Here is a 13,687-nt window from a genome sequence, read left to right as displayed (position 1 = left end):
TAACTCTGTTTCTCTCTCCACAGATGCTGCCAGACCTGAGTTCTTCCAGCATTTTGCATTTATATTTCAGATTTCCAGCATCCGCAGTATTTTGCTTTTACTTTCAAGTACTGCACTGAAGAGCGCATAGCTTAGGCTGACAAGTACTGTACTGGAGTGGGGTTTGAACCCACAACCTCCTGACTCAGGAGCAAGGTGTCTACCACTGAGCTACATGAAGAGTGGGGGGGTGGGGGGGTTGGTGCCAGGGACAAGTGCTGGCCAGCATCGGAGGCAGTTGTTGTCGGTGGGAGGGTGGGGTGTTAAGTGCTGCCCTAGCGCTGCACCCTGCACAAAGGCAATTAAGGCGGGGGTCAGGGTAAGTGAGGGAAGTGGTCACAAATTAGGGACACCTGCATAAACTGATCATGCCACTGCAACTGAGGTAGATGAGGATCAGCCACAGTGATATGGTTGGGGTCGGGCTCCTAGCCTGCACGCCCATGCAAGCATCACGGTGGCACCAAAGGGGCACCAAGCACTCCATACCCTACCCCGCCCCCCCGGCACAGACTTCGAGTCCGCCACCACTATATTGGACTGCGGAGAAGTTGGACTACACACGCTACGCTGTACAATTTCCTCTCCCACGCTGATCATGTCGCAGTCATTGCTGGAGGCATTCACAGCCCCTTGCAATCTCAGCATCCCGGTTTGGACCAGTGTCCCCCATGTCCTTCATGCTGTAGGAGGGCCATGTCAGGATCATGGATCCTGGTGACCTAGCTGTTTGCCTGATGGCCTACAGAGGCCATAGAAGACTGAGGAGAAAGCAACTGAGGCTCCTGGCTATGCAAAGGCAGGAGCAGCAACATCATGAAGAAGGGGCTGCTGGGCTCCTGCACACACTGCCCATGAGTGGCAGCAATCTGTGGCTGGTCGGCACCTAGCAATACCCAGGGTCTATAGACTCCGCCTGCCATTCCTGTAGATGGCCGAGAACCAGTGTTGCCAATGACTGCACATGTCTAGGGACCTGGTGGCTCACATCTGCCACTTACTGCAGGGCTTGGCACCAAGGGGACATGGAGGGCATACACTGCCAGCAGCTGTGAAAGTGACTTTGGCGCTTAATTTCTATGCCAGTGGCTCCTTTCAGGGCTCCACAGGTGACCTCTGTGGGATTTCACAATCCGCCACCCATAAATGCATCCATGAGGTCATGGATGTCATCTTCTCCATGGCACACAGCTTAGTGCTTTTCACCCAGGACCGGGACAGCCAGGAAGCAAGGGCCACCAGAAAGGCATCCTGCAGGTGTGCGCATGGTTTCCAGGGAGTATGCATGATGCCTACATCCAAAGTTGCTCGCAGATCCCTGCAGTCTTCCAGCATCCACAGAAGCTGCAGGGTTGGCTCCTCGGGGACAAGGGCTACCTGCAGAGGCCGTGGCTGATGACATCCGTGCGGCAGCCTCAGACTGCAGCAGAGCGACGCTATAATGAGGCTCATGCTGCAACTCATAACTTGGTGGAGCAGACCATCAGGATGGTGAAGATGAAGTTTCGGTGCCTGCACCGGTCTGGTGGAGCCCTGCAATACAGTCCACAGAGGGTGTCACACATCATCGTCTGCTGCGCCCTTTACAACCTGGCGCTCCAATGGGGAGGTGAGCTGGCTGAGGAGGAGATGAAGGTCTCCTCAGGTGAGGAGGTCACCAACAGGATGAGGGTGAGGGGGTTCTCGGTGGTGACGATGAGGGGGTGAGGTTCTCACACTGGCTAGATGAGGCAGCCGCGCTCAGGAGGCCCTCATAACTGCCCGATTTGTGGAGGATGATGACGACCTGCTATGAGGTGTCCCCATAGATCCTCATATTGCTCTTGTGAACGTTTGACTCCAGTCTGGCTTATGGCAGCTCCAATACCCTCTGTGAGAATGCTCCTGTCATGGAGGTGCAGTGGAGGCCCTAATAGTCGCTCGATCGCAGGAGGATGATGACAACATGCAGAGAGGACACTCTATTGATTTCACATAGCCTCTGAGAATGCCTGGCTGAGGGCAGCTCACTTGCGCTCTATGATCAGGGCCATCTCAGAGACGCAGCCATGAAACTTTGGATGCATCTGATATTGTGTCCGCCTTCAGCACCTCAGCCCTTCAGGAGCTGGTGCACAGCATCACTGGTCACAGATGCTGGTGTGATGGGGGCCAGCCCCATCTTAAAAGGTGCTGAGAGCACACAGAGTGAACGAGAGAATTCAGTGATGGCTGCCCACTACATTCTGAGCTGATGGGGGTGTGATACAGTGATTGTCAGGATGTGGAGAGCTGATGGGGGTGTGATGCAGTGATTGTCAGGATGTGATGAGCTGATGGGGGTGGGATACAGTGATTGTCAGGATGTGATGAGCTGATGGAGGTGCGATACAGTGATTGTCAGGATGTGATGAGCTGATGGAGGTGTGATACAGTGATTGTCTGGATGTGATGAGCTGATGGAGGTGTGATACAGTGATTGTCAGGATGTGATGAGCTGATGGGGATGTGATACAGAGATTGTCAGGATGTGATGAGCTGATGGGGGTGTGATGCAGTGATTGTCAGGATGTGATGAGCTGATGGAGGTGTGATACAGTGATTGTCAGGATATGATAAGCTGATGGGGGTGTGATACTGTGATTGTCAGGATGTGATGAGCTGATGGGGGTGTGATACGCACTGGGTTGTTGAGACAGGCCGATCTCCCCTTCCCCACAGGAGCAAAACCTGTCCTCCCCAGTGTTCTCGGCTGCAGCCTCCTCGAATTCACCGAGGGCAATGATGTTGGCCATACCCACCTAAGTCTATGCCCTTTCCCACCTGTTGTGAGCAAGCTTGCCCTGAAAGAAGACAAAAGAAAGGCAGGTGATGAGGAGGGATGGAGCTGAGGTTGGGAAAGGTGCACGTCCCCTGTGAATGGTGAGCCCTCCTCACCAGGTCTGAGGATGGAGAGTGCACAGCAAGATAGATGGGATGGTGGCGATGTGAAAGGTTCCGTTAGTCAATCAGTGGTGATATGTGTCCCTTGCTAATGGTTGGGTGATATCCCTGAAGACAGTAGCCCTTTGAGTACATGATGCCATGATAAGAATTTGATGTAGGAAGGAGTTAAGGGTGAATTACCCTGGTGGAGCAGATGAGATTATTCACCCTCTTCCTGCACTGGATTTCCCTTCAGTTGTGTTCGTCAGCCGCACTGACCTCCTCGGCGTTCTGGGCCAGAGAGGTGAGGCTGGTGTGTTTTCTGGAACTATTCCTTGGATACAGGACATCCCAATGCTCCCACACTCCTCTGATCAAGGCCTCGAGGGCCTGGCGGGTGAAGCTGGGTGCAGCTGCCTTCTTCTGGGTGGAAGCTATCTCTGTGCTTGTCCTGGAGACAGGTGGGCTGGAGTGAGTGAGATGGGTGGGCTCCGGTGGCATTTAAACATGGTGCCTGGACATTCAACCCCACCAGCAAACAGTGGGCCGGACAAATCGGCTCCTGACCCGCCAGGTCATTCGCAGAGATACTCACCTATGCATAATTAATTAGCTGCTGAGCGCGGATCGGATGCGATTTCCCGCCATTCCGAGCAGCGGGATACGTACTGTGAAACCCGCCGCCACCCCACTTAGTTTCAAAAATGGAAAATTCAGTTTTAAAAACCCACCAGGAAAAAACCCTGTGAGGTATGAATCTACCTCCCACACAGATCGGCTCATCTCTATTCAGGGTATTACAGGAAAAACGCCTCCACATCAGTAAAATAGTGTACATTGCCTTTGCCTGGTGACCAGCAAAATCAATTCAATTCAAACATATTGCCCGTTTGGAAATTCATTGTGGGTACATTGCTTGTTCATTAAAAAGCATATCCAAATGAGTGAGGGATAGGAGTGATGAGCATTCCTAATTGCACTCATTTATTATGTGTTTTCCTATATCAACTCTGTCCAATCGTCAACATAATACAAAGTGAGCAGCACAGTTTTTATATACAAGCACAAATAGTGAGCACAATGTCAGTTTCTAACTTCAAAGCAGCAACTGAAGATCTGATAATAAAGCATTCAATTGCTGCTCTTGTATTTATCAGAGGCAGTACCCCCCCAATTACCAGGTCACAGCTTCACCATATGTATTATCTATACTTTAGAACGATCTCTCACTTGCACTGCACTTGACTGTTTTTTGCACAGTACTACTCACACATAAAAGCACATGTACATTCCATCATATTCCAGGCATGATTTATTACAATAAATTATTCTACACCCAGAAGTAAATTTGTACATTAATTTGTTTGGCCAATGAAATAGTAAGCTTTCCACACTCACATTGCCAAGAAGTAAACTGTAGCCTCCTGTGTTTCTATTGAAGCTCACTAGCAGTAACTGACTGAAAGATTTTATTTACTCCTTTGGAAGATGTGGCTGGCTAGGCCAGCATTAATTACCCATCCCCAATTGCTCAGAGGATATTTTTAAGTCAACCACATTGCTGTGGGTCTGGAGTCACATGTAGGCCAGACCAGGAAAGGGAAGCAGATTTCCTTCCCTGAAGGACATTACTGAACCAGGGGGGTTTTCACTACACTCAACAATGGTTTCTTCATCAGACTTTTAATTCCAGATTTTTATTGAATTCAAATTTCGCCATCTGCCATGATGGGATTCTCTGGAATTACAGTGACAATACCAGAATAACAGTGACAATACCACTATACCACTGCTTCCCTGAATGTGTACCTGAAAATGCACCTCCTTGAATATGCACCTGAGGTAAGTTCAGCAGCAGTGTTAAGTGTACAGGAATAGAATAGGAATTGCAGTCACATGAAACATACAAACTTTTTCTTTATTTAGTTTTATTGTTGGACCTATTTTACTTGTTTTTTTCCCCCTCTTCCAGTTATGTTCATTCGCCTGGGCAGCAGAATGACATCATTTTGGTATGAAATGCAATCACCTACACTGATCTTCCAGGCCACAGGCAGACTTCAAGCAGTTTCAGTTTTTGCCCTCCTTTCTATTCCATCTCCGAATGATCTCACCTCATTGTTGTGTTCTATCTGGTACCCCAGCTGGAAGTGTATATTCACATCAGACTCTTTCACAAAGATACAGCAACTGAAATCCAGAACAGTAACTCAATCTCTCCACTATTCAATTTTAAAAATACGCAAACCCCGGGAATCCTAATCTCCATTTCACCAGACGCTGGAATTTAGACTATATTATAATCCCCATGATGAATCAACTGATCTCCATAAAGAAAACAGAATACAGCACAGGCTTCATAAGAACAAAGGTCGCCCGAGAGACAACAGCACCATGTGTGCAGGGGAGGTAATGCAGAAAATGGGAGAATTCACAACTGACAATACCTGCTCCACACACACATGGGCTTTTGCATCAAATGGCAATACATGTTCCAGGCACAATAACAATGCACTAACCCCAGCAGGTAAAACCTTTCCATTTGGATTTAAACCAATATCCACTTATTGGCTGCTGGAGCTTAAGAGTTCACACAATATATTGGATTAAAACTGAATAAAACTGTTCTCTGACCCTCTGCTTATTACTTACAGTGGCTCTTGACTAAGTAGCCTGAATATGCACCCAATGGAAATGCAGTTGCCCCTCCTCCAGTGACAGGAACCTAGGCCAAACGATAGGCAGTAAATCTCACCTTCCAACAAGAGGTGAATAGGTTCCGCTCTCCCTCATAATAAAACAGCTCCCTTTAAATAGCCCAGAATAGCTTACCACACGATTTAAGGTGCATGATCACTTAAGCACAGTGGCATGACAGGCATAACCACTTTCAACATTCCTGTCAGCAAACATATCACTTATTAGCAGTGCTGAATAATGGGCAAAACACATTGCACACATTTTGTTTCTTTCTGAATCCAGCAATTCATTCTGAGATTCAAAGGGGAGGGGCTGGGTAAGGGTAGGACTCAATGTTCAAATCACTGTCATTAGATTTTTATTGAAGAACAATACGTCTTGTGCAGATACTTGATTTGTATTGTTGACATGGAGATACGAGAGGCAGGTCAGCTTGTTCAATGACACTCCATACATGTTAGTTACAGGGAACAGCACCCATTGTCCCAGGACAGTTCCTAATCTTAGTTACAGTGAACAGCATCCAGTGTCCCAGGGCAGCTCCTAATCTCGGTTACAGTGAACAGCATCCAGTGTCCTGAATCAGCTCCTAATCTCTGTTACAGTGAACAGCGCCCAGTGTCCCAGGGCAGCTCCTACTCTCGGTTATATTGAATAGCATCCAGAGTCCTGAATCAGCTCCTAATCTCTGTTACAGTGAACAGCGCCCAGTGTCCCAGGGCAGCTCCTAATCTTGATTACAGTGAACAGCATCCAGTGTCCCAGGGCAGCTGCTAATCTTGGTTACAGTGAACAGCATCCAGTGTCCCAGGGCAGCTGCTAATCTTGGTTACAGTGAACAGCATCCAGTGTCCCAGGGCAGCTGCTAATCTTGGTTACAGTGAACAGCGCCCAGCGTCCCAGGGCAGCTCCTAATCTCGGTTACAGTGAACAGCATCCAGTGTCCTGAATCAGCTCCTAATCTCTGTTACAGTGAACAGCGCCCAGTGTCCCAGGACAGCTCCTAATCTTGATTACAGTGAACAGCATCCAGTGTCCCAGGGCAGCTGCTAATCTTGGTTACAGTGAACAACATCCAGTGTCCCAGGGCAGCTGCTAATCTTGATTACAGTGAACAGCATCCAGTGTCCTGAATCAGCTCCTAATCTCTGTTACAGTGAACAGCGCCCAGTGTCCCAGGACAGCTCCTAATCTTGATTACAGTGAACAGCATCCAGTGTCCCAGGGCAGCTGCTAATCTTGGTTACAGTGAACAACATCCAGTGTCCCAGGGCAGCTGCTAATCTTGGTTACAGTGAACAGCATTCAGTGCCCTAGGACAGCTCCTAATCTCCGTTACAGTGAACAGCACCCAGTGCCCTGAATTAGCTCCTAATCTCGGTTATAGTGAACAGCATCCAGTGTCCCAGGACAGCTCCTAATATCTCCATTACAGTGAATGGCACCCAGTGCCCTGAATCAGCTCCTAATCTCGGTTATTTTGTTTTTTTTATAATCTTTAGAATTGTCTTCCTAAACGGAGTTGGTGTACTTGGTGACCGCTTTGGTGCCTTCAGAGACGGCATGTTTGGCCAATTCCCCCGGCAGCATGAGGCGGACGGCGCCCTGGATCTCCCGGGCCGAGATGGTGCGGCGCTTGTTGTAGTGGATGAGGTGCGACGCCTCGGAGGCGATGCGCTCGAAAATGTCGACAACGAAGGAATTCATAACGCTCATGGCCTTGGACGAGATCCTGGTGGAAGGGTGGACCTGGGTCGCACCCTGTACACGTAGATGGAATAGCTCTGCTTGCGAGATTTTCTTCGTTTCTTGGGCGGCTTCTTGGTGACTTTAATCAGCGACTGTTTCGACACCTTGCGGGACGCACCGCCCTTCGTCGCAGCCGCCAAGTCAGGCATTGCACTCAACTCGGACCAACACAAATCTCGGTTATAGTGAACAACATCCAGTGTCCAAGGACAGCTCCTAATATCTCCGTTACAATGAATGGCACCCAGTGTCCTGAATCAGCTCCTAATCCCGGTTACAGTGAACAGCATCCAGTGTCCCAGGGCAGCTCCTAAACTCAGTAACAGTGAACAGCATCCAGTGTCCCAATCTCAGTTACAGTGAACAGCATCCAGTTTCCCAGGGAAGCTCCTAATCTCAGTTACAGTAAACGGAGTCTTTTGCTGAGTACTAAACATTCAGCATCGGAGAGGGGAAGGCCAGGGGCTATGGTGAATACACGTCAAGGGATTAGAAGACGGGATGGGTCAGAGGGACGGGAAGGGGTGGAGGGTCCTGGATGGGCGTTAGTATCAACGAATTCTTGGTGCTTGCGTTCCTTAGCACCTGAAAGAAAGAGACAAAGTTTCTTGTTAAGGCATCGGCTGAGACGAATAATAAAATGAAACTGGGGACAAGGACAGCTTTGAGATAGGGTGAGTCGGTGCTCCTGGAGGGAGAGGTCGACTGTGTCCATATGGCGCCTCATGGCACTAAGTGTGGATCTCAGGATGTGGCGAGAACGGCAGTCCGAGGAACGTTGTCTGTCCCGGAGATACCTGTAATCCTGGGTGGATTCGAAACACGAGGGATGGAACTTCAGTTGGAATCCACATGGAGTTGGTCGGAGACGGAGACAGTCACTGAGGAAGGAAATACGGCTGCGAAAGCGAGTTTTAGTAAACACCTTGTCAAACACCAGGAGAGATATGCAAAGCAATAAAGGTAAACAGGGCAAAAGAGACAAGCGGAAATCCTGCCAGAGAGAAGAGCAGCACTTCTTCAAGGTAGGCATTCCTGGAAGAGAAGTGGCAGTCAATTAAACACTAAAATAAAAGCAAAATACTGCAGATGCTGGAAATCTGAAACAAAAACAGAAAATGCTAGAAACAACTTAGCAGGTCTAAAAGCATCTGTGGCGAGAAAAAAAACCAGGGTTAACGCTTCGAGTCCTTATGACTTCTTCAGGTGAAGAACAGTATTAAGGACTTGAAACGTTAACTCTATTTTTTCTCTCTCCACAGATGCTGTTAGACCTGCTGAGTTTTTTCCAGCATTTTCTGTTTTTGTTTCAGATTTCCAGCATCCGCCATATTTCATTTTTAGCTGAGACATGCTGTTTGATACAATCCGCAAGTCTTTGGGGCGTATGGCTTACATACTTAGCATCACACACGGGCACTGAAATTCATATACCACAATACTCATTTGTCTGATAGGCAGAGCGTCTGTTTGGCTTGATGGTAGCATCAAGCCAAAATGTTAGTGGCGAATACCACTCTGTAGCAGCATGAAACAGCTAGCTTTACCTGTTGCTCAAATTCTTGAGATACCTTGCCCTTCCAGGGTAATCTGAGGTAGACTGGGTGCTTTTCAGGGCCAAAAGTGACAGCCTTAGGTTCGTTCATGAGTTTGCGTGATATACAGCATGAAATGAACTGATCAGCGTAGCCAATATACACAGGATGCCTTTGATGCCCCTATTTCAGCATCAAGCTTGCATGGTGAGCAAATGGCTCAGGCCCCATTTACAAGATTACTGATAAGACCAATCTTATAGCGTGTGGAACTGGAAGAATCCCAATGCGTGTATTGACCAGTGAAGGTAGAGACCGTGGTATATTCAAGGCTGAGTTATACAATGACCCAGCCTCCACTCTCTCTGGGGAAGAGATTTCCACAGGCTAACAATCCTGAGAGAAAGAAATTCTTCTAATCTCAGTCTTAAATGGGAGATCCCTAATTTTTAAACTGTGTCCCCTAGTTCTAATCTCTCCCACAAAGGGAAAACATCCTTTTACCATCCACCCTGTCAAGTCCACTCAGAATCTTACCTGTTTTAATAAGATCACCTCTCATTCTTCTAAACTCCTGTGGGTATAGGCCCAGTCTGCTCACTTTTCCTCATAAGATAACCTCCACATTCCAGGAATCAGTCAAGTGAACCTTCTCTGAACTACTTCTAATGCAATTATACCCTTTCTTAAGTAAGGAGACCAAAACTGTACACAAAGCACCAGACGCAGTCTTATTCAGGCCCTGTAAGGCTGTAGCAACATTTCTCTACTTTTATACTTGATTCCCCACGCAATAAACACCAACATTCCATTTTCCTTCCTAATCACTTGCTGTACCTGCATACTAACTTCATGGGATTCATGTACCAGGACACCCAGTTCCCTCTGTACCATCCAGTTCTGCAATCTCTCTCCATTTAAATAATATACTGCTTTTTTATTCTTCCTGCCGAAGTGGACAAGCTTGGATTATCCTCCACCGTTATGCTCCACCGGCCAAATTTTTGCCCCCTCACTTAACCTATCTAAAACCGTCTCTACACTCTTCATGTCCTCTTGACAACTCACTTTCCTACTTATCTTGGTGTCATCAGCAAATTTAGCTACCATACATTCGGTCTCTTCATCCAAGTCATTGATAGAGATTGGAAACAGTTGAGAGGCCTCAGCACTGATCCCTGTGGCACTCCGCTAGTTACAGCTTACCAACCCGAAAATGGCCCATTTGTCCCTACTCTCTGCTTCTTGTTAGCTGGTCAATCCTCTATCCATGATAATATATTACCCCCTACACCCTTTATTGTAGTGAAATGGAAGATCCCACCATTTAATAAAGTCGTGGCTGATCTTCGGCTTTGAGTTCACTTTCCCATCCAATCATCGTATCCTTTGCTTTGAGAGATCAAAAAACTGTCTATGTCAGCCTTAAATACATTTAATGAAGGAGCATCCACATGGGGTGGATGCTACCCTCTGGGGTAGAAGACTCACAACACTGAGTGAAGAAATTTCTTCCCATCTCTGTCCTAAATGACCAGTCCCTAAACCTGACACTGTGCTGTGTTCTAGATTCCCCAGCCAGGGGAAATAACCTCTCAGTGTCTACTCTGTACATTTTAATATATCTTCACTACATTTGGTTGACCTTGAGAAGATTATGGCCAAATATCATATAATTCTTTGTGTTCTATTCAGAGTTCAAAGAAAGGGCGTGGGAGAAAAGGCAGACTCTGAGTTATGATAATTCTATGATGTTTAAATTCTGCTAATCATACTTATTATATGTTTTGGGTAAACCTTTGTAATTGTATAAAATGACATATTGAATTGTGAACCAAAATGAAAAGTTTATTTGTATAATATCTAATAAGTTATTTGTTAGAAGATTATGATGTTAAGTTCTTGTAAAGAAAGTGTTAAGCCACTGTAAAGAAACTTTCATTGTAGTGAAGCTTTCTTTCTTCCGAGGGGAATGACGCTACAAAATTCAAAATACTTAATTACATCGGCAGTCACAGTTTGGGAAATAGAGTTCCCAGTGGGCCTTGGGCTTTCTGCGCACGCACCTACTGGGAGATGGCCGCACGTGCGGTTAGTCTTTTTATGTTGATTAGGCCGGTAACCTTCCCTGTGCACAAGCGCCGAAGGAAAGGAAGCAAAGAAGTGAGACAGCATGAAACTGCAGGTCAGGAGACCTGGAACACATGCACCATTTGAGAGAGGGTGTCCCAGAGAGCAGGACACAGGGAGGGGACAGGAAGAAGGCCCCAAATCAGGGAGCGGGACAGAAAAGAGATCCCAGAAGAAAATTCCAGGCAGGGACAAAGATAGGGATCAGAGATGGATCCCACTGAGTCAAGATAAACAGGAGCAGAGAAAAAGGCTCCAAGTTAAAGCGCGAGCTGTGGAGAGCAGACTAGGAGCGAAGTGAGCTCAAGAGAAGCCCTGAAAATCCAAGGTGGAACTGAAGATTGGTGACTCTGTGCAGCAAACTGTAAGGCAAAGGTACCCATTTGGAGCAGTGGTGTTCTGCTTGGCACGGTCAAAGATCTGAAAGTGTGCTTGGAAGGTAAAGCTTGAGTTACGCGGAGATCCAGAGGAATCTCAGAAGGGGAGATTGAAACCCTGGAGGTGGATTCTTGTTGAAGCCGTCCAAGTAGGAGCGACAATTGAAGAGAATATTCCAAGGCGAGTTCTTCAAATGTGGAGGCTGGAAACCCTCATGAGAAAGACACAGTTTCAGTCAGACCAATTAGCTCATGTGACAAGTGCCTGGGTAGGTTGTTGAGAAATCCATAGAATCTACTTTGATTGCAACTGTCATTTACTTTAGAGTGTGGTGTGTCTGACCACAGTTTGCCTGTTAATCCACATGTACTGTATACTTACCCTGAAAATAGAATATAAGACAGATATAGTGAGTAGTTTTATCTTTCCCAATTTGTATGTGTATGTAAAGATATAGCTGGGGTGAGGGATAGTGAACAAAGAAGAAAAGTACAGCACAGGAACAGGCCCTTCGGCCCTCCAAGCCTGCGCCGATCATATTGCCTGTCAAACTAAAACATTTTGCACTTCCGGGGTCCATATCCCTCTATTCCCATCCTATTCATGTATTTGTCAAGCTGCCTCTTAAACACCACTATCGTACCTGCTTCCACCACCTCCTCTGGTAGCGAATTCCAGACACTCACTACCCTCTGCGTAAAAATCTTGCCCCGCACATCTCCTCTAAAGTTTCTCCTCTCACCTTAAATCTATGTCCCCTAGTAATTGACTCTTCCACCCTGGGAAAAAGCTTCTGACTATCTATTCTATCCATGCCACTCATAATTTTGTAAACTTCTATCAAGTCGCCCCTCAATCTCCGTCGCTCTAGTGAGAACAATCCGAGTTTCTCCAACCTCTCCTCATAGCTAATAACCTCCAGACCAGGCAGCATCCTGGTAAACATCCTCTGCACCCTCTCCAACGCCTCCATATCCTTCTGGTAATGTGGCGACCAGAATTGCACGCAATATTCCAAGCGTGGCCTAACCAAGGTTCTATACAGCTGCAGCATGACTTCCCAGCTTTTATATTCAATACCCCTGCCGATGAAGGCAAGCATGCCATATGCCTTCCTGACTACCTTATCCACCTGTGTTGCCACTTTCAGTGACCTGTGGACCCATACACCCAGATCCCTCTGCCCGTCAATGCACTTGAGGGTTCTGCCATTTACTGTATAATTCCTACCTGTATTAGACCTTCCAAAATGCATTACCTCGCATTTGTCCGGATTAAACTCCATCTGCCATTTCTCCGCCCAAGTCTCCAACCGATCTATATCCTGTTGTATCCTTTGACAATCCTCTTCACTATCTGCAACCTTAGTGTCGTCTGCTAACTTACTAATTAGCCCAGTTACATTTTCCTACAAATCATTTATGTATACTACAAACAGCAAAGGTCCCAGCACTGATCCCTGCGGAACACCACTAGTCACAGCTCTCCATTCAGAAAAGCACCCTTCCACTGCTACCCTCTGTCTTCTATGACCAAGCCAATTCTGTATCCATCTTGCCAGCTCACCTCTGATCCCGTGCGACTTTACCTTCTGTACCAGTCTGCCATGAGGGACCTTGTCAAAGGCCTTACTGAAATCCATGTAGATAACATCCACTGCCCTTCCATCGTCGATCATCTTTGTCACTTCCTCGAAAAACTCGATCAAGTTAGTGACACACGACCTACCCTTCACAAAACCATGCTGCCTCTCACTAATGCGCCCATTTGCTTCCAAATGGTAGTAAATCCTGTCATGAAGAATCTTCTCCAATAATTTCCCTACCACTGACGTAAGGCTCACTGGCCTGTAATTTCCTGGATTATCCCTGCTACCCTTCTTAAACAATGGAACATTGGCCATTCTCCAATCCTCTGGGACCTCACCCGTAGCCAGTGAGGATACAAAGATTTCTGTCAAGGCCCCAGCAATCTCCTCCCTTGCCTCCCTCAGTACTCTGGGGTAGATCCCATCTGGCCCTGAATGTTTGAACCATATTCTTGTGTTTGTACTGTGATCTTTTTAGCCTCCTTATCTGGTGTAATATAGTTCATTTTTCTTGTTTAATAAATGTTTTATTCTGTGTTAAAAGTTAATCAGCAGGTTCCTGTGAATTTCTTCTACGGTTTCACAAAAAAGTTAGGATCTATCAAGGCAGGTTCCCCTCTGGAATCTGACCTGTCCAGTAATAACATCAGCTGGAATTGTAACA

General features: G+C 46.9%; 1 protein-coding gene across 10 annotated transcripts in view; it reads right to left on the bottom strand.

The window, feature by feature from the left end:
- specc1la (sperm antigen with calponin homology and coiled-coil domains 1-like a) overlaps positions 1-13,687 on the bottom strand; it is a 376,439-nt gene that overhangs the window by 248,700 nt on the left and 114,052 nt on the right. The window lies entirely within an intron of this gene.

This window comes from Cetorhinus maximus, chromosome 12 (assembly GCF_964194155.1).
Source record: "Cetorhinus maximus chromosome 12, sCetMax3.hap1.1, whole genome shotgun sequence".
Taxonomy (NCBI): domain Eukaryota; kingdom Metazoa; phylum Chordata; class Chondrichthyes; order Lamniformes; family Cetorhinidae; genus Cetorhinus; species Cetorhinus maximus.
The sequence above is the reverse complement of the archived record's forward strand: the minus strand, read 5'-3'. Positions and strand labels throughout refer to the sequence as shown.